Source organism: Syngnathus floridae, chromosome 12, assembly GCF_059516105.1.
Source record: "Syngnathus floridae isolate MCC-2025c chromosome 12, RoL_Sflo_1.0, whole genome shotgun sequence".
Taxonomy (NCBI): domain Eukaryota; kingdom Metazoa; phylum Chordata; class Actinopteri; order Syngnathiformes; family Syngnathidae; genus Syngnathus; species Syngnathus floridae.
Window position 1 is genome coordinate 2,509,889 of NC_142424.1, and position 20,634 is coordinate 2,530,522.

Below are 20,634 nucleotides of genomic sequence, written 5' to 3' on the forward strand. Positions count from 1 at the left end.
GATAAATCATATGCAATGAACTTCATGCAGATGAGATATTTTTGGCTATAAAAGAACCAGCTGATTATGCAGTGGCCCTCGTGCCCGTTCCAGGAGGCAGCTGTGCGGCGGAGATACACGAGCTGCGTTCCCCCTTTTCACTCCCCCTCGCTCGTGACGGCATGATGAATGATCAGCGCAGGGAAAATGAAGCCAGGGCAGCTCTGACATGAGGGAGTCACGGGATGTACTGTACACGCGCTGGCTTTGCTCACAAGTCTATTTCCATTTTCAGTTATTCCGCATGTCCCTGTGGCCGGGAGCTGGAGCACAAGACCTTTTAGGATGAATGGCAGATTGGAGGCTTCCCTCCAGTGTGATGTTTCACAGGTGTCACTTTGGGTTGTGTATCAGCGCTGACAGTTTGATGGTTGATGACCTTTGCGGGGACACATTGGGACATAAACACTCACGTGGATTTTGCAAATTTGAATTTGTTCAATTTTAAGGTTGTCTACCTTGGTGGGAATAAACTGTGCTGAGCCGATGCTCCTCTGTCACAGTGGCGGCGCGAGGATTTATTTTTTCATGGGGGGGGCTAAGGGCTTTTGTAAAAATAACAATTTGGTTTTATGGATGCCCCAATTCTTCAGAAAACACTGATAAACAAACTAAGTGTGGGGGAAATAAATACAATTCCTAAAGTGCCAAATTATTACCTAACTCAACCGAATCGATCATGTGTTTCACTTACTGAAGAAAAAAAATTACCTTCCCTATCTGTTAGGGGGAAAAAAAGATAAAAGCCAAAAACACACAAATAAATCGTCCTCAAAGTCAAATTACCATTGCAGCACTTTTTGAAACTTTCCTGATGATTGTTTCATTACAACTGTTTCACACCAGTGCTCGCCTTTGTTTGCTTTTTCACAATATTGCTATTCATTAATTTCCCAAAAGATGTTTTTGCCGCAGTGAACTGAATCCAAAGTGGATGCTTGTTCACTCATAATTTCAGTTTATAAAAAGTCTTTGATAAAAAACACAAGCGTGGAAGGTCTCTGGAGTAATGCCAGAACCAGAACTCCACAAAGAGATGGGTGGACGAAAAATGTGCCAACCACAATACCAGCATGCTCCGACTTGAAAAATGTGATGCGTAAGATTCCTTTAATACAAGAGTGTGATTCATTTCCTCTCACCCTTAATAACATTGCAGATGTAGTAACACAATAAAAATACCAAAAGGTCATTTTTTTCACATTCTCTCAATAAGTGTAAAGTTGTAAAAGCTTCCGAGTGTAGAATAGAAGAAATATGAATACTAATGTGTGGTTCCGTATTTTTATTACTAAACCAGCACGAGGCTTTCTTGTTTTCAATACTTCAACATGGGATGTGTATCATAATAATGTGACATTACATTATTCCTGCGCGACTCAATAGCTTGAACAATATTATGGAAACGCAATGCGGTGGCGGAATTAGATTTTAATGTCGGGGAGATTAAGAACGGAGTGGCAGTCCTTCGGGGAAATTTCTTAACGAGCCGATAGCAGATGTCAAGGCACGTACACTTGTGGGGTCTCAACTTTAGCATTGTGAAAGAGCTGCAGATGTGAGTGAACTTTCATTAATCTCACCAACCACACAGCTTGCTTAATTACGGCCATTGTTTACCTTTATGTTGGCACGCTCAATGAATTATTGATGGATGCCCTGACCTAGTCACTTAAGCAGCCAGCAGCCGGTAGACGGACACCTGCCAGCTTAACGTCGCCCGAACAGCACCCGTTCTGAATTATTACCTCAATAGCCGTTTGTTTGGCCCACGGCGGCGCCGTGCCTGCGGCGGCTGTTTGACGACGTGATAAAACGGTATTATTATTAACAGATCATGGAGTAGCCTGCATGATTATTCATATTCCTAGCAAGGACATAAACTGCGTGAATTGAAATATTGCACCATTCTAATTTGCACCCAGTTTGCAAAACTTGCCCTCAGTGGCCCATTATAGCTCTCTAATGGCATCCGTGCGGTATACATAAAAAAAAATCCCTCAATCTCCACCGCAAATAAGAAAGCAACTGAGTCCAAAGCAAATCCGTGAATGATTACCACCCCCCAACAATAAGCAAATCCTCAGGAACTAAAATTCAATTTTCCGCAATCCCACAGTCCTACTGCTAGCCGCCATTCAAAGCTCATGAGGATTTGGACTTAAGGCGACTTAGAGGTGATTTATGCTGTAACCCAAATGGCTGCGCTGGGAAGAGAAGACAGGCAGCGGGCCCTCAGAAGGAAAACCTCAATGTGTGTCATGACTCACGGTTGTTACGCTATGCATGACAAGGTAGAGCTTGGCCTTGTATCATTTTTGCAAGGTTCCGCTGGGTATCTCCCGTGCGCACACCCAATTATGTCAAACAGTTATGGCCCGCCCTCTCACTGCCAACTAGGGAGAAATAAAAAATAAAACCTACCGGTATGCTAATGCATTTGAAATACAGTCTAGAAATGCCTTACATGACAAAAATTTCCATTATTTCCATCGGGATTGAGCAAGTGCATTTTTCTATCTCACAGGTATCATGAAACTTGAAGTCGAAGCAGGTTAGCTCTGTCCGGCCATTTTAGATGTAGCCACGGAGGTGAGGCGTAGAGGGCGGGAATAATAATGAGGCAGGAAATGGAAAGACTTGTCAAGCGGCATTAAAGTGTCTCTTTGAGAAAATGAATCATCAGGCCACCTGGGGATGATGATGGACAAGAGGTTGTTATTGACGCCACACTGAAACTTAAAAGTATTTATTTCTTACTTGGTTTGCTTCCCCCCTAAAAATGGAAAAAAACCCACAGTGCTACATATTCTCAATGTTGTTTTTTTCCACTGAATAAATAAGGCCGGGTCTGTTTCACATCTCACCCAGAGAGATGTGAAGTGGAATGACAATAATGTCAGAGTGGTACAATGTGTTTCTCAAGTAGCCTTAAAGTGTCACTTTCACAATGTCAATCACCATCACATCACTGAAGGGTTTCCGAAGGGGGCCGCGTCGAGATGCTTGCGGCATGCTTGGCTTCACACTCCGGCTGCATTGTGGAAAGTCGCCTTGTTAGTCGCCATGACAGTGTTTTGAAATATTTCGGGGTATTCACCAGATTAGGGAAATTGTTTTAATACACTAGCTAAAGTTAGACTTGACCTCATTATAAATATCGCCATGTTTTACTCACCATATTTTTTGGATTATAAGGCGCTCTTAAAATCTATAAATTTTCTCGAAAATGGACAAAGTAATTTATAATCAGTAAAGTTTGACTTGTTTGCTGTATTGGTTTGTTTGTGCCCCATATATGGAAACTTCCCAATATTCCCAATATAGTCGGAAAAATACGGTAACCATACTTGCAGATTATAAAAAAATGAGAAGACTCGAATTTGAGTTATATGCAAGTTATAGTTTGAAAAAATATATATAATGCCATCTTATTTGTTTTGCATGTTGGCTGCCAGCATACAAAGTGGAACAAATCCAATCCAGCCAATTTGCAAGTTGGCTTCGGTTTTGTGATCCATTTTGAGTAACAAACAAACTTTTCCCATTTTCTCTCTGCGCGAACCAAAAAAGGCCGACCTTTGGTCTTGGTCGTACACCGGCCGCTATTTCAAGCACTTTTTGAAAGCTTGAGAAGTCAGCATTAAAATTCAACCGTGTCTTTTTTGAGAATCCCGAGCATCTGCAGGAAGCCGTTATCCTTTAGGAAGGTAGTGAACCCCCCGTTGCGTCTGACGGTGTGTTGATGGTGTGAATTTGCCCACCCTGTGGCCGTAAGGGATTCATTGTTATTTATTTATTCATACATCCAGCCTATCTACCTTGGGTCATGTACCTGCTTTGTGATCAGCGAAAAAGTGAGGAGCGCTGACTTGTTTCAATTAAATCGATATACATGAATCGGGCCATGTACCTTAGAATCGACACTTTCGGTCTGTTGCTATTTATTATGGAAGGATCGTCCGAGTCGTTCCTTTTGGTTTACACCCCATTTGCCATTTTCCCGCGTCAATTTCAGATCACATAAAGCAACCCTAATGCAATAAAGTGATTGATGTTGTTCTGGTTCTGCTGCATTTAGCAATATTTTTTGGGCTGTGGGAGAAGCACATCAAAGACTCAATAGTATTATTTTTTTCCAGCCCGTTGCTGAAATGAGGATGAAAACGGTCCAGGAATATTCTACAGTCGAAGGCCACGCGGGACCAAAACATCAAAGCTCATCTTTCCGTCAAAGCAGTTTACACCTAGCTTAATTGGTACTGGCCTCACTGTGGAGATTTATAACACGGAATTTAAATCTTTGAGAAAAACAACTTTTTGAAATTGGTTTCATGTTGCGGCACAACATGATGTGACATTCATTACTTTTTTTCAGGGAGCGGTTTCTTCGTTTTTCAGCCGTGTACAGAGCCTTGAGTTTTTATAGGCACACATAACGTTGCTGTCAGCAGTCCTGTGAAAATTGATGGTGTGTTAGTGGAAGTCCATGTGGAAAAAGAAAAGCCAGAGACTATCAGCATATGTCTGAAGGTACCATTGATGTCGCCGTGGAATATATGTCTTAAAGATTTAATTACAAACCTTGAGAAGAGCCACCAGTGGTTTATATGCAAATGAAAAGGGAACTGGTGTTCAATCATGCTTGGAAAGACTGGAGAGAGATGCCGAACAATTTGGTGTAATGTTTTAAATTTCTTTTCAAATGGAATATAGAAGAGAAATAAATGCAATGAATAATGAGACGAGTCATCAATGCTGTATGTAGATTCAAAAAGACTATCAATCCGATGCATCGGCAAAAATAAAAACGATTTTCCGATTCAACCCGTTTTTCTTACATCGTAGTATTTGATTCACATTATTCTTCATTTGCATGAATTGATTGGCTTCCTTGCTCACCTGTATTACGAATTCAACGTATTCCTACCCAATTTGTAACGGCCATTCATCAAAAAACAAAAAATCATGGCTCAGGATAGTATTGGAAGCTCGTATTTATCCCTTGGCACGGGAACACACGAACGAGTCTGTGTTAATTTACTGCATGGCGCCCAGCCTGGATGATCCTATGGGAGTGCCGGCGCCCCCTGTAAGTGAGGCTGAACGCTTTATCCCGTGGCATTAGTCGCTCATGTTTGAGTTAATACCCTCGAGTCCGTCGTCGATCTGGAGGCATTAGTGTCTGACACTCAGCGGTTCGGGATGGGAGAGACTCTCACCCCTTTCCTGTTGGACTGCCACTTCCCAATTGTTTCTCTTTCATGCTGGCACTTTGTATTCGAGTTGTCAAATATGACAAATGACACCCCAGGAAACACTTTGATCAGCTACGTCAGGGGTGGCTAGGTCGGCTAGCAGAAAGAGCCATGTGAGAAATTGATGTTACCACGGCAATAGGTGAAGAAGATGTGTTATATATAGAAAACTGATGGATCAAGTTTGAGAAAAAAAAATTAAATTAGTAACTCAGTGTGCTTCATAACCCTGTTCAAAGATTAAAATGGTTTGTGTCATTATGATAATCAAGTATGCATATTGTCCTCTGCAATTTAAAGCAATTAGAGGAGAAAATCACTTGACTTTAATCATTTCATTTTGCTTTTCTGTGCCACATCCCCGAGACTAATTAATTATGATATCTGAATTTAAATTACTTCTGTCTTGACTTGCTGATAATTTATTGGGTAATTGTGATTATGTAAGTGTTGTTGACGGACTGGGTAAATAATATATAACTGTCACAGTACATTGATTTATCATAAATGATCATTTGATTGATTCAGAGGAGTTTTTAGTCAAGGATGATGTTTATTTTGCATGGCCATTTCTGCTAGATATTCCCGTTTCAAGGTGATTGATGTATTTTTCCTGTTTAAATGCGATTGATTCAATGTTAACAACATTTTCCTTAATTAAGAAGAAACTGAATTTCTATTGATTAAAAAGCTTCTAATGCACTGCTGAGATTTTTTTTTAAATCACATCAAAATTAAGTTTGCTCTGACATGAAAAGGTACACAAAGCACCCCCATGACAGGTCCAAAGAAATATTCCATTTGACTTTTTTTATGGATTTAAAATATATTATCCCAGGAGCATGTCCAATGCCAAATTGATGGTAATGATTAATGTTGATTCTGTAGCTGTATATGACATCATTACCCCCCCTCCCCCCCCCCCCACACACACACACACACACGTCGGTAGGGAATTACACTTCATGGCAACCCATCTTGTCCCACATTCTATCATCACACCCTGTGTGTTATTTTCCAAAATGTCCTTCAGTCCCTCCCCCATCGCGCTGACCTGCCCCTCCCCAAGGGGCTTCACCTGTGTCCCATCATCTCACCTTGCCTGATCTTTTCATTCACTGTCCTCATTTATGTGTCCCAGTTTGTCTTGTTCAAGTATTCCAGCAGTGCTGCTAACCCCCCACCCCCCCTTTTTTCCCCCCAACCCTTTGTTTATTCATTCCGATTGTTTCTTAGGCTGAATGTGTCTTTTCTTTTTTGGGTCCCATCTCCCTCTTTTCTTGACTTATAAATGATGCTGTTTGCAGTTGGACTATGACATGTGACCACACTCCAAAAACTTCTTTTTTTTTATGATTATCAAATACTAAAATACCACAGCACTTTAAAAAAAATGGCTTTACATGCCGTCTAATTCCGCCTTTTCCATTGATACGCAGTATGTAATCTGTCTTTGTACATCCACAAATGGATGTGCTGTCATAATGCGCTACCAAGGGGGCTGTTTGTTTTTTTCCCGGCTTCCGGTTGACTAAGATAGCGCTGAAAATGCATTTTCCCTTGGACACAAATGGCTTTTTAAAGCGTGATCTATGTTTTTAAAACGACCAGTGTAGGTGTGGATTTAGTCACTGCTACAATGACAGATTACAGTCCGTACATGGTGTGGTAAACAAACAATGATCTGTTAGCACATTAGTCTGTTGTCTTCGCAGCGAGCTAAGAGGCATGTTAGCCGACAACGTCTGCGGGGCAACACCGATGTTCATTATGAAAAAGTGGCAGCGCTCACATCTAGTCAGGGAGCAAATCCATACTCGGATGCTTTTCAGCAATGCTGACTCAGTGCAAGTCAATTACACTCTGAGCTCGGAGTGGCGGGCAGGGCAATTCCGTCCGTGTCTGCGCTGAGTGATTGCTGAATTTATTCATCAAGGTATAAGTGGCACTTGAGTCGCACACGGGTGGAATGTAAAACTGAAAAGTCACCCGGGTTTGAAGAAGACATCTGGAGGTTAACTGGGTGGAGCTGAGAACTGCTTATTAGCATGACTGGGAACGGTCATGGAGTCGGTGAAGGGCGTGGATTGGGAAGTATCATAAACGTGGGAAGGTGAGGTGCAGTTTTTGTGCAGAGAGTAATTGGATGTTTTTTTCTAGTTTTCGGCAACCTGTCTGGCCCATTCCGTAATTTGAATCTTTAGTTGAGGCATACGTTGGTTGATTTCAAAGCCTTTGACCTGCGTGATGCTGAAAAATGAAATGTCTCAACCTTTTGAACTTTCAAGCGAATGCCGAAAGGTTTCGTGGTAAAATATATCGTCGGGGCTGTTCATACATCATTCCACTTTGTTCCAGCTGAAGAAAAATGACCTTAAAGCACAAAGTATCTGCCATTGTGCTTATGTAAGAAACATACTATTATAAATGATGCAAAAAAAATGGATAAAACTTTTCTTAGTTGAATGCATTTTCTTTAAAAACAACCTTTTCAAACATTTGCGCGCATAAATCGCATAGCGCAATGCAATTTCAACGGAGCCGGTCGTTTCAGCACCATGGAGAGCGACATAGCGAGAAAGTGGGAAAGTGCAGTAAAGGCCTTTCTAGCACCATGAAGAGCGCTCCAAAAACAAAATAAAGAACACATTCGGGCTGATTGTAACGAGATGGTTCTATACATGACAATAGTTTAAAAAAAAAAAAACTATCAGCAATTAAAGCTCTCAAAACAGATGTTGCCTGCAAGAACACGGACGGGTATTTTCTTCATTAATGGAATGAAATGATTACTAGCCTGTTATTTTAGAGAACCCGCTTAAGGCTCTTTGAGAATGCAATTTAAGATAATCAAACTTTAATGAGATTTTATGAGGGGGAGCTTTGAGGGAAAGTTTAGCCTGAGCTTGCAGTCATTTATGGACCTTCCGAGCCGGCGCCTGAACTAGGCCGCATGTTTTAACACGGGCTCTAGTGTCACACTGTGCCTGTCAAACAGATGCTGAGTCAAATAAGCATCCAACTCCAGTGAGCTGCCGCTGCCGTGTTCAAAAGGAATGTGGCGGCGCTTTAAACGCCGAGGTATGAAGATGCAAGGATAACATCAAATGAGAGAGAACAATCACATTATGAATTATAGAAATATTATCAGCCCTCATTAAGATGAAGCAGATCCTGGAAAAAAGAGAAGTGAAGCATATTAACTTCCTTTTCACACAGGATAGCAAGGCCTTCCTCTTTCGCTTGAAGTCACTTCAAGCTTTTTAGGCAAACGGCACACATTTGGGATGTAAGTGGAGCTGCACAAAGGGAAAAAAAATGCAATTGGATAATCCCAAGAAATAATATTTTTGATAGCCGAGCTAGCTTGTTGCCAGCTAGCTTACTGTTTGTTTCTGGCCTTGGTAGTTTATCGTCAAATTCTGCTTAAGTCTCATGAGAACAGGCTGTGCCGAGAGAAAAATACATGCTGGGAGTCTACCGTTTGACATGATTGTGCTACAGGAGAAGAACAACGTTTTCTGTACGCTCCCATCTGACCTAGTTTCCTTCTCCTTACCTTCCTGTCTGTCCTACCACAGCAACACACTTGAGCTGCCCGAGTGAGGCATTGCGCACACTCCTGAGATTTATAAAACTTTATTAAGTCAGCGTACGAAACATAATTAAATATATTCAATGTTGCTTTATTTTAATAATTTATTTAATTTATTATTAATATATTCAATATTGCTTTATTTTATTTTATTGATGAACTTACTCATTTATTCTCATATGATGCTAAAGATACAGAATATAACTATCATTGTTTACCTCTGCACATTTCTTTTAAATTATTTATAACGTACAGGTATACCAAAGTTAATTATGGAAGTATGCCTTGAGCAAAACAGAGCCGCTTGTGTACATAGATGAGCAAAACAGAGTTTATGTTAATTTAAATATTTATTGGATCCCTCACCTTAATATTTAATCAAATCTCTCTTGGTATCCACAGCATTCGCTAGTAAGTCTGACACAATGAAATGTAGCACAAATGCCAACAATAAATCGATATTATTCTGCATAGCTCAGGTGTGTCTCCTTTTGTGCAGGAAGAGGAATGTCCTTACATAATTGGACCCGACACTTATTTCATTCGGTTCTGTGGGCGGACCAATAAAGAGGGAACCAGATTAAATTATTCGATCGGATTCCTTCTCGCTGATATGTCCCGCGGGATTTTCATTAGCAAAGTGTCACAATTTTGAATTTCATATTTATCTTGAGTTGACTCTTAGCCGTCTTGCGTAGGCGTCAATTACATGGATTTAAAAACAATAAAAAGTTTAGTTTGGGCTATGTTTTTTCTACTGTGCTTTTTTTTTTTCTTTTCAAAGCAGCCTTCTTGTAGTTTTAACCTTCATATCAAAAACACCACATTTTATGTCAGCATGATACCAGTTTAACGATTGGTTGTCCAGATGAACTTTTTCCTCACATTTCCAACTTGAAATAAATGAGTTGAAAGAAAACATCCAATATACATTTGTTGGCCTTTTTTTTTTTTTTGTCAGTAGAAAAAAAAAAGAATTTAATGACAAATGAGATATGCCTACTGCGGACACAGGCTAACCGGTGGAGGAATTCATTAGCTTTCATTAAATGAACGCGCACTGAGACGACCATTTGTTGTTATGTTTGCAGCGTGTGAAGTCTGCCGCCGCCGTCGAGCGCATTTTCTCATCTCCTCTCTCTGCGAGCAGTCCATTTCATGACTTATTTAGTTTGTTTCTGATTCAGCATCTGTCCATCTCCCCCCGTCTCTTTATCTCCCTCCCACGGCGTGCTTGGATGTTGGAGTGTGTGCACTGGAGCGGCTCACTAAAGGTTGCCTTTCATTCCGCTTCTGTTCTATTATTCCGCGGCTGTCGTGTTCTGAGATGTTCTCGTTGCCCAAACGCTCGAGTCTACGCGCCGAGATGTTTTCGTCTTGGGCTTCAAAGTCGTATTTTCTTAACGTTGCCATCGCCATGTTCTGTACTTTGTGTACATGCTTTTTTTTTTCTTCTTTTTTTTAAATTTATTAATCGATTAGGATATGCTCCGTCTTATCATATAATTGTGACTATATTTTTTTATTCTGAATATTCAAATATTACAAACAATACAGAGCTTCCTGTTTATTCTAAGATAAAGTCCTTGCGTAAAACTAAAATGAAATTGAGGAAGCAAAATAAACACACAGAGGGAAAAAGACATTCGGAAAAGAGAAGCATAGCATTTCTGTTATAGTGACGGCATTTTTTTCTTTTCCCCAAGTTCAGTTTATAATACTTTCGCATTTCTCACAGAATCTAAATCAGCTTATTTTGAATCGGGGCCACTATAGTTGTCCCCAATTGGTCTTTTTCAGTTAGAACCACACAAGGTGTCATGGGGCACGACTGCTGGAGGAAATCGAAAATCCTCATTGGATTCCATGTCGCACCAACTTGTGGGCTGCCACAACTTTAAATTTACCTGGGGATGAAGTGCATTTGACAGCTCTTCCAAAAACAAGACCTGCTGAGTAGTTCTAGCTGTGCAAGGGCAATAAAGAAGGGGTGTTAAAACTGAAATAGATCCCCAACAATGAGAAAAGGGTGGGTGGAATCGCATCAGCCGCAGAAATGGCACAGCGCGACACTAACAGCTTGGAAGGCAGTGCAAGACAGCGGGAAGATGCGGCGAGACCCCCCCGGGGATTGCTAAACCCTGCGTCATCGTCATTTTAATTTCTCGGTGCGCAACCCCAGATGATTGGGGAGTAATGATGGTTTTACTAATGGGCCTTGTGATTCTTCACTTTTGCATGATCATTTGCACTCCAAGCAACGTTAAAAAAAGATGGCGCCAATGAGAGATTTGCATTGATTAGACTCACACAAATCTCATTTACATTTTGGCGTCACGATAAAAAATTGCATGGAAAAAAATGATGGGTTAAAATTGGATCATACATGTGACACGAGCATGAACGGAATGTTTCTTGGAAAATGTGCTTGTCACACCGTTTGCGCCTCGCTCCCTGTTTGAAAAGTGATTTATCGTAGTGTCAATCGGTTCCCCCATGTGAACAGCCCTGAGGTTGGTGCCCCATCTACACATCAACTCAAGGAACCTGCATGTCTCGCTGACCCGTAAATAACGGCTGCAGAGGTCCGCCAGATGTTTGAGTACAGCTTGCATGGCAGTTGAGAGTGAGGAAGTGTAATAATGAGGGTTTGGATCATTAGCCAAAAGAACAATAATTACTTTTCGGGAAGCGTACCCTTTGGTTAATTCATCAACGTTTACCAACATAAAAATCAGCAAGGGTGACCACCTTGAGCAAAATAGTTTTGATATAGTTGAGGGAATGACTGCTTAAGAATACTAGGAACCTTTAAAAAAAAATATGTTTTCCTTGATAAGATCTAGTATTCGAATGATTTTCAAAATGGCATTTAGGAATGTGATAAAAAAATGTCAGACTGAAATTGGACCCATTCATTTCCACTGTTGATGCTATTTAGGGTCACGGTTGCGGGCATGGAGCAAGAAGATTGGCATTGTATGCATTCGGTCCTATTTCCATATATGGAGCAATTCATAGTCTCGATCTTCAAATGTGTTAAATCGGCAAATTTACCGTATTTTCCGTAGTATATCGCACACATTTACCGTATTTTCCATAGTATACGGCACACTTAAAAAAAATTCTAAAGTCGACCTAATCTAGTGCACCTTATGTATTGCTGTCAACAACTCTGAAAAATATTTTTGATTTTGATGTGTTTACCACTTTTATTTCAAGAGATGTTTTAAGGGAGCAGCTGTATTTTTTGGGTTCATTGGCTTCCACTGATGTAGCCCAAAACACGCCACCCATGAAAATGGGGTCTGGCTCTGTCAGTGCCGTAGGGGTACTCAGCTCCGGAGTCAACAGACATCGCCGTGATGCTCTGGATGCCTCCCAGTCTTTTATTCCGCACCAGGGACGAACCCCCTGCAGACAGCAATGTGATCATCAGAGGATGCATTTAATTTCCATAAAGATGACTTTGTTTCCTAATTAATCTCCTGGCTCCATCTCCCCGTTTTGCTCCTGTCACTTCCTCAGAATGAAACATGGCCGGCAATTTGTTAAATCAATTATTCCGGCTAGGAAGCCTGGCTTCTTTTGTCAGTCCACCCCGAGAGCTCACACAAATGACGGGAAAAATACAGAAAAGCACATTGATCGTCAAAATGTTGTTGTGCCTGAAAGTAAGATTATGAAGAGCGGTACTGGAATTTGGGAAACAGGCGAGAGCGAAAGAAACGCTTTGTCCTTGTTGACATGGCAGCAAGCTTTTGTAAACGCTTGGCTGACGAGAACTCTCCTTGGCCTCACGCCGCAAACTCCCACAGCAAAACAGAACTACTGAGCCCCGAGGGAGGTTGATAGACATAGAAAAGAAGGCAGGTGGAGATACAGATTGGTGTTGGGGAACAATGTGTGCGAGGGGAAGACGGGGGAGCCAAAAGGTGGATGCCAGAGGTGAGGAGGAGCAGCAGTCGATAAACCAAAGTCGGCGTAGAAAATAACATATTTACTGACATACTTGTAATTAGCATTTAGAATCAAAATCAAAACAACCATAAGGTCTGGATTGGCAAAACACGGAAGCCCAGCAAATTCTGGTGATTTAATTTGATACGTCCTTCCAACAATTTGATTCAAGGATATAATGATGATGTAATGATTCGATTCGGTTCATTTTAATGGGATTGCGATTTGATACGATACAAGCCGACGTCTGTATTTTCCTCCGAATATAATCACGGAATTGATCAACTGGGCTTGTAATACAAATAATCCGGTGCGGTATAGTCCGAAAAATACGGTTGATTTGATTTGCTGACGAAAATACGATTTTTCGATTCAAATCAATTTTTGTTCACCTTCTAGTGCTGTTCTCATACTTGTCTTTAAAACTGAATTTCGGATGATAACGTAAAGAAGCACCTTTACATTTATGGATAAGGCGTGCAACGGTGGACCGATTGCTAATAGAAAAAAAAAAAAAAAAGTCTCCCAAATGGGAAGACAAACAGAGGGGCCCCACTGTGGCGTGGGCTGCATTAGGCAGAAGAGAAATAGCGTGGCAGGATGTGTTTAAATCAGAGCGCTCGATCTTGTCGTGGGACACATTTCATTAATCCCAGCAGCTGAGGCCGCGGCTTCTCTGGTCTACACATCTATCATCCGAATCCATCAGGCATGTCCTCCCATGCGCTGACAGCATGCGCAAGATGGTCACCGCTCGTCTTGAGCAGACGACTCACACACTGCCTGTGCTCATTTCTATCTTCGACAATGTGTGAAGAATTTCCGTGTCAGCCCATTGTTTGTCAACCTTGATCCTTCATTTTTCCCAGTGTCCATGTTTGTGTATTGACCGAGTCTGGTTTAGTCATGTTTTCCATCGTGTCCTTGTCCGTCTGGTCGGATTTTTCTATCCACCTGTTTACTTCTGCCCACCAATCAGCTACTTGTTTCATACAACTGTCTTTTAATGGTTGCCAATGTTGAATAGATTAAGCGCCATTCAACACTTATATTCTATAAGCGCTGATTTGTTTACAACACAATCACTCATTTGGACCTGTTAGTATCTTATGGTTGTTATTCCCTTTATAAACTTCCAGTCATTACTCTGACACCTAACAATTGGATCAGAGAGTGGCTGCTGCAAAGTTGCACGTGATAATTAACCTCTTTAGGTGATGATATGGAGCATAATATTTTCCAACGAATATAATTACCGATGCTATAATGTGCAAACACTGTGCAAATATTAGAGCCAGTTAGTTCTGAGTTGCAGGCACAGAATTAATGAACTCCATTTGTATACGATGGATATAAAATTCCCCCAACCCCCCCTCCCTGCTTTAATTCCAGACTTTTGCTTTACCCTAATATATATATATATATATATATATATATATATATATATATATATATATATATATATATATATATATATATATATATATATATATATATATATATATATATATATATATATATATTTATTTATTTATTTATTTATTTATTTATTTATGTATTTATTTATTTATGACACTTTTTTGCTGATTAGCTAAATTTGCGGAAATGATCTATTTGAGTTCCTGTGAGTTTGCATTTTCCAGAACGAAGCATTTCACAGTGCAGTCGTACTAATTTCCTAATTATAATCATTGAAATTGAAATAAATCCTCGCATGAGTTGTGTGCAAATAAGTGTGACTATCGGACACAAAGTCCAAACTCGGCGCCGAACAATTTAGTGTTGATGAACACGTCGCGTTATATCAAATATGCAAAGTGTGTTTGCTTGAATGCTTTTCTGAGCTCCACGCTTGATAATTAATCAAGTGCGATGCGTTTATTAAATGTAATTAGATGACTTTTGAAAAGTATGTCATTTACAATGCTTGAGTGTGTTTTCATTGATTTAATTAACGAAATACATGCTTAGGAGAGACAACTGCAGAGTTTATTTGCGCCCGTGTTAACCTGCGTGAGATGAACGCATGATTAAGCCTGTTAATTTCCCAAAGTCGTTCTGCCACCGTGGCTTTTCCGCCCGCTTTGCTCGGCTCACGCCCACCTCTGGGTCAGAGAGGTGAAAGTTGAATTTAGTTGTACTGACTCGCTCTTTTCCACCATGTAATCCCTGAGCGTCTGTGGCCTGATTCCTTGTGAGCGGCAGATGTGGAGCTCCTCTCCGGCGGTCCCGACACGCTGGACGGTTCCATCTGTCTCTAAATTTGTCTGCTCGCGGTATTGCGCCGTTAAGACGGCCTCTGGTTTGACTCATCTTGAAGCTAATCAAGGGATAAGTCTTGGTAACTCTATAACAATTTTTTTTTAATCTATTTTTATATACTTAAAAAAAATATATGTATATAAGAATATAATTAATAAAAATATAAAGATATAAAAATATATATAATAAAATACAAGCCTGTGTAGAATTTTTCATTTCCAAAGCCGGTTATGCCGATTATTGGGTGAAATGATTTTTAGTTCGCTGCCGGAGACAACTTCAACGCTCAAATGAGTTCATATCACCAAAGTAAGAAATATTCACTCTAAAAAATGTTTTATATTATTTCAACCTTGGTTTATTGTGATTACTACCACTTGAAAACTCTGGCGAAGAATGAATAACATACACTTGTTGAACTCAACAGTATTGTGTAAGTAAAAAAAGAATTTTTAAATCGTTTTAATCCACACAAATCACATGAAGGTTCAACGCTTCGTTTCTTCTTTTCTTTCCTCTTTTTTCTTGCCACTCTGTCCCTACCAATGAATCAGTATCTACCTCAGCCAGCTCGTATTAGAAGACCACCGTGCCCTTTCAGATAGGATAATCAAATCCCCACAGGAGATGCTTGAGTAAATGACCGTGGGAAATGGATGGACTTTCCAACGCAGTGATACCAGGTCCGCATGGAGGCGGATTCTTGCTGGCTAAATCCCCAGCCTGGTGTTTACCCCTGGCACCATATCGCTCCAGATCTGAAATCCTAACAATCCTCCAAACCCCATTATATACTCTAATCCCCAGCCGTCCCACTCTCTACTCTCCATGCTCTCAGAGACAAACGGAATAATTGAATTTCCACTGAGCCCCATGCAAATAACCCTTTGTGTGAAATATTTGGGAGTATTTCTGCCATTGTTTTCCTCGGTTCTCGAGGTTACCCGTGGCTTTCAAAGACAGACGTCCTCCGTTTGCTTGTTTACATTGCTTGGCGGAACAATGGGACGCCACGTGCGGCACCAGATGCTCGGGGCACGTGGGTGGGAGCAAAGTACGGACAAGCAAACACGATGATGAAAGCATGATAATCTTGAAGGTGAAAGTTAGTTGTTGACGGGGCGGATAATAATAGCGGGAGGGAGGGTGGGAGAGAAAAAGTCATGTTAGAAAGCACGCTTGATGTCAGCCTGAATCTTTTTTTTTTTTTGGAACAAAGATGAAATACAGAAGAAGCTGAGACTTGGTAAGGCTGTAAATAAGCCGGCACATGAAAGCCCGTGGAAAACATTTGGTCAGTAGTGATGTCAAAAGCAATGGCAAGTTTGAATTAAGTCAAGCGAAATTTAAGTAATGAAAGTGAAACAGAAATAGAATAAATATATCTCCGTATGTATATACTTTTATCAGCCGCCTAAAATGGCTTAAGGATAAGAGGGGAGGCTGCTAAGTCAGATATCATTTTTACATTTAGAATATGTTCCTCCCCACTAAAGGCTTCGTTTCCTAGTCCGACATGAGAGGAAATCAAGATAAGTAGCCAACAAAGAAATTACTCTTGAGGAGAGATTCCCGTTACATGCCAGCGAATTTTTATGGTCGCAGGGGCTCAAGATACGACGAATGTGTATGCGGGGGGAAAATGAATGTGTCTCCTGACATAGATATCTTCAGCAGTCTGTGCGAGAGCGAGGATTTAAGGCTCTCTGAGTAGAGATGACCCCGGGGGAGACTGCATGTGCATGAGCAAAGAACAAAAGTAGGAGGACTAACTTTTCAAAGACAAACACCGTCTGGATCACAGACTTTTTATGGCCATTTAAATGTGGTGCAGATGCTAGACCTCCACCGACACGAGGGGAGACGACCATAAATACACGTTAATTCACAAGGTGGTTGTTGTTTTTAAAATTTGCGGCTAACTATTGTGCGTGTGTGTTTTTTAATAGGTGGGGTTCTATTTCTAATTTTACACTGTATTAACCTTGGGTGTGGGGGAGGTATATTTTATACCCTGATTTATTGACATCAACTAAGGACTAGTTTTCGTTTCTATCCCTGCATTAGCATGAAATAAAAAAATAAACAAAACCCAGGAAAGGGATTCCAGAACAGCTGCACTTCATTTGTGGTAAATGAGAGGCACTTTAAATGGTAGCCCTGTAGTGATGGGCAAATGAAGCTTCATGAAGCACTTGTGATATATTTTGACTCCACTAGATGGCATTCTTGGTTTATAGAGGCAGTAGAAGTTTAATCCTATTTCGCTAGTGTTTCTCTAAAATGAAGACCATCTGGAGGAGTAAAAAAGGTGCTTCGTGAAACTTCATTATCCTACGATAACCCACAAACTATTAAATAAAGACAAAACACTGCTAGGAAATACATCCATACAGTTTTTACAAATTTATATAACATTTATTTTTCCATCAGTCTTGATCCGAGAGTCAATTATGAGTTTTTTTTTCCCCATCAGCATGTGTTGTGACAGTAAGATAAATTCCCGTAACAGTGAAAATAAACTGGCAATAGTGTTGCCCATAATGAGCTTGTGTTTCTAAATTGCTCAGTAGAACTGAGGAAAATCGGAAGAGGCTGTGAGGTGATTTGTAAACTATTCAAGGATTTAGTATGGAGTATCGCATACTGTGTAGGCGAGATGGATTCTGCAATAAACATTCGGGACACGCACGGCTGTGTAGGTCTCGTTTAAGCAATGCAAAGCTCCCCATCTTCCTGCAGGACTTGTATAGGATCAGCAGCCCTACACGGGCAAAGAGACGAGATCAACTTGTAATCTAATTCAGACAGAAATCACTTTTATTTGTTCTTATTGCTACTCCAATATATATTCGTTTTCTTGCCTGTTTATTCTCATGCAGTGGAAATTCAAGGGACACTTTAGAAAAAGCGTAACGTCAAGTATATGCGTGTGGTTATTGTTGTATTATCTCTGAGTGCTTTGAAAGATTGTAAAAGTGGAACTAACATCGCTAACATTTAGCATGTCATTGTTAGTTTCAAGGTATGTTTAGCTAGTCGACTCCTAACGTTTTTTATAATACGTTCTGTACGGCCTTACTAGCCTAAACACGGTATTCCGATGAATATTGTGTTTGTGTACCGTATTTTCCGCACTATAAGGCACACCTAAAAACCTCCAATTTTTTCAAAAGCCGACAGTGCGCCTTATAATCCAGTGCGCCTTATATATGGACCAATATTGAGCCACTACAGCAGCCGTGTCCAAATATATGGACTTATATATGGACAAAGTTTTAAAATGGGCCATTCATTGAAGGTGTGCCTTATAATCCGGTGCACCTTATAGTGCGGAAAATACGGTAATATGAATTATGTAGCAAAAAACACCATCTCAGCAGGCAGCCATTTTCTCTTGCTATCACTGACTTCAAAACAGGTGGATAAGAAACAAAAATAACAAGAAATTGGAATCAATTATTTTCGAGGGGGAGCATCTGAGTAACGGTTAAGGATCCAGCGAGGCCTGCTGGCACATTGCCCAAGCAAGATCCTCCTAGACCACCCTCTTCAAGTCTCCTTGGGGGGCTTTAATGGAACAACAGCTGTGCCAATGCTATTTCTGATTTAACTCACTTAGCTGTGGTCTTCTTATCACAGGCTGAGAACAAACACTCTTGGCCCCCTTCAGCGCTTCCCTCATTTTCCTCAGTTCCCTAACGTGATTGTAAAGTTACAAAATGTAATTGCCGTAGTGGAGAATTGCTCTGTGAATCTGATCGAAGTCCTCGCTAGGAAGCAAATCTGCCAGTTTCCTTGCAGCAAAGCTCCTCCGGCCATTCTTTATCCCATTGTAAGCGCTACATGCATAATCCTACACACACCCCCAGAGGGCACTCTAATATAATTGGGCACAAAGCAATTATTCAAGCAATCAGTCTCAGTTTTGATGGTGTGTCAACAGTACTTGTCACTTCCATTCCCCAAACTGTTTTTGAGCTGCATCTGCTCATTTTTTTTTTCCATTCATAAAAAGTTTGCACTCAATTTACATCACGCGAGTCTCTGCAATCAAGAGCGAAGAAACTGTTGACAGGAGGTCAAGAGTCTGGTCGTGAAAATCTACCCCCCCCCTTTCCAGAAGTGAATTTAAATGAAGCAGACCTCATTAGCCATCACCTTCCCATTTTAAATGTCCACAAAGGGCTTCTTAAATGCAAATTAACATTTCATCACAACAGGGGAAATGACAGAGCAATTTAAAGCCAAGGCAGGAATGATCAAAATACAGGCAAAAATGCAATGGAGCAAATAAAGCTATAATTGTGTGTCACACACATCAACTATTGTTTTGCAGGCTAATTTGAATAAATATGTCATATTTCATATTCCTACATATATACAAATATATATATTAGCAATATATATTTGCAATATGCTCAAGACAGCTTGGCTGGATGATTTAATTTCAAAAGATTCTTGGCTTTTTCTAACTACTTGGCTCTAACAGCGACTTTTTACAAGAAGATATCGACAGCTGGCCTGTAAACCATTTTTTTTTTTTCGAGGTGAAAGAAAAATTTGTTGGTAATAATGTGTGAAGTAGAAGAAAATTACCAACATATCCTGCAGAGAACAGTCCATAAGCCAACAATCATTTTTTTTCTGGCCTTGAAGCAGAGACACAACTTCACTCTTAAATAACTTTTAACAGACGTCTGTGATGACATTCAAACTCAAAGTAACCCGGAGGTGTAAAACATTCAAAGCGAAAAGTTTTTTGAAGAATGTTAAAGGCAAGTTATAAAATCCTCGCCTGAAGGAGAGATTACCAACTTATCAATTGCCATTGTGATGACGTGAAACCGACCTGAAATCCATTTTCGTGTAATTCTGTAAATCTAACTACATAGCCAAACAACTACGACCAAAGCAAAAAATGGAAATTAGGAATTAGTCTTTTCATATAAGAAGCAAGAATTATAAAATGTTGACATTTCTATATTTTAGCGTGAATTATTTGTTATTCCTGTCAGGGATAAGATGACATCCAATTCCTCTTAATCTCATCACACCACTGGTGACTTCTGACTTCATCTGATCATCTCTCGACATCGCTGTGATCAACATATTCCCCGTCAACAGCGACTCCTTGTTAAATAAACGTAGATGCGGCTTACGCACTCAAAGACGAGTCGAGCGTGGTGATAAATTGCAAACGATAAGACTCCAGTGATGATACTTCCAAAATATTTTGATGCCATTTCAAGTTCACGTGTATTACGAATTGGTGTCGCCCAAAGATAGAACGCCTTGGGAATATTTTGAACTTTCTCATCTCAGCATTTGCAAAACAAACCCGCCCGGTGTATTGCGTAAAATGAGGCAAATGTCAATCAAATGTTAAGCAAACTGACTTGAAGGCGAATTTTTATTTTTTTTGGGTGGAATTGAAACCATCAAACATTTTTGACATAACCATTTTTTCTCCAGTCCTTATATTGGGCTGTAAACTCTTGAAAAAATAATTTAGGATTT

General features: G+C 40.3%; 1 protein-coding gene across 14 annotated transcripts in view; it reads left to right on the plus strand.

Moving 5' to 3' along the window:
- ppp1r3c2a (protein phosphatase 1 regulatory subunit 3C2, duplicate a) overlaps nt 1-20,634 on the plus strand; it is a 62,519-nt gene that overhangs the window by 20,076 nt on the left and 21,809 nt on the right. For 3 of the 14 annotated variants that reach the window (XR_015861666.1, XR_015861668.1, XR_015861664.1), the window contains one exon: nt 4,182-4,782. The exons of 8 other annotated variants lie outside the window; for them this stretch is intronic. The gene's annotated coding sequence lies outside the window, so the exon portion shown is untranslated. Of the gene's footprint in view, nt 1-274; nt 771-2,566; nt 2,754-4,181; nt 4,783-20,634 lie in introns of those variants that run through there. 3 more of the 14 variants (XR_015861667.1, XR_015861665.1, XR_015861674.1) reach the window with 3 other exon arrangements.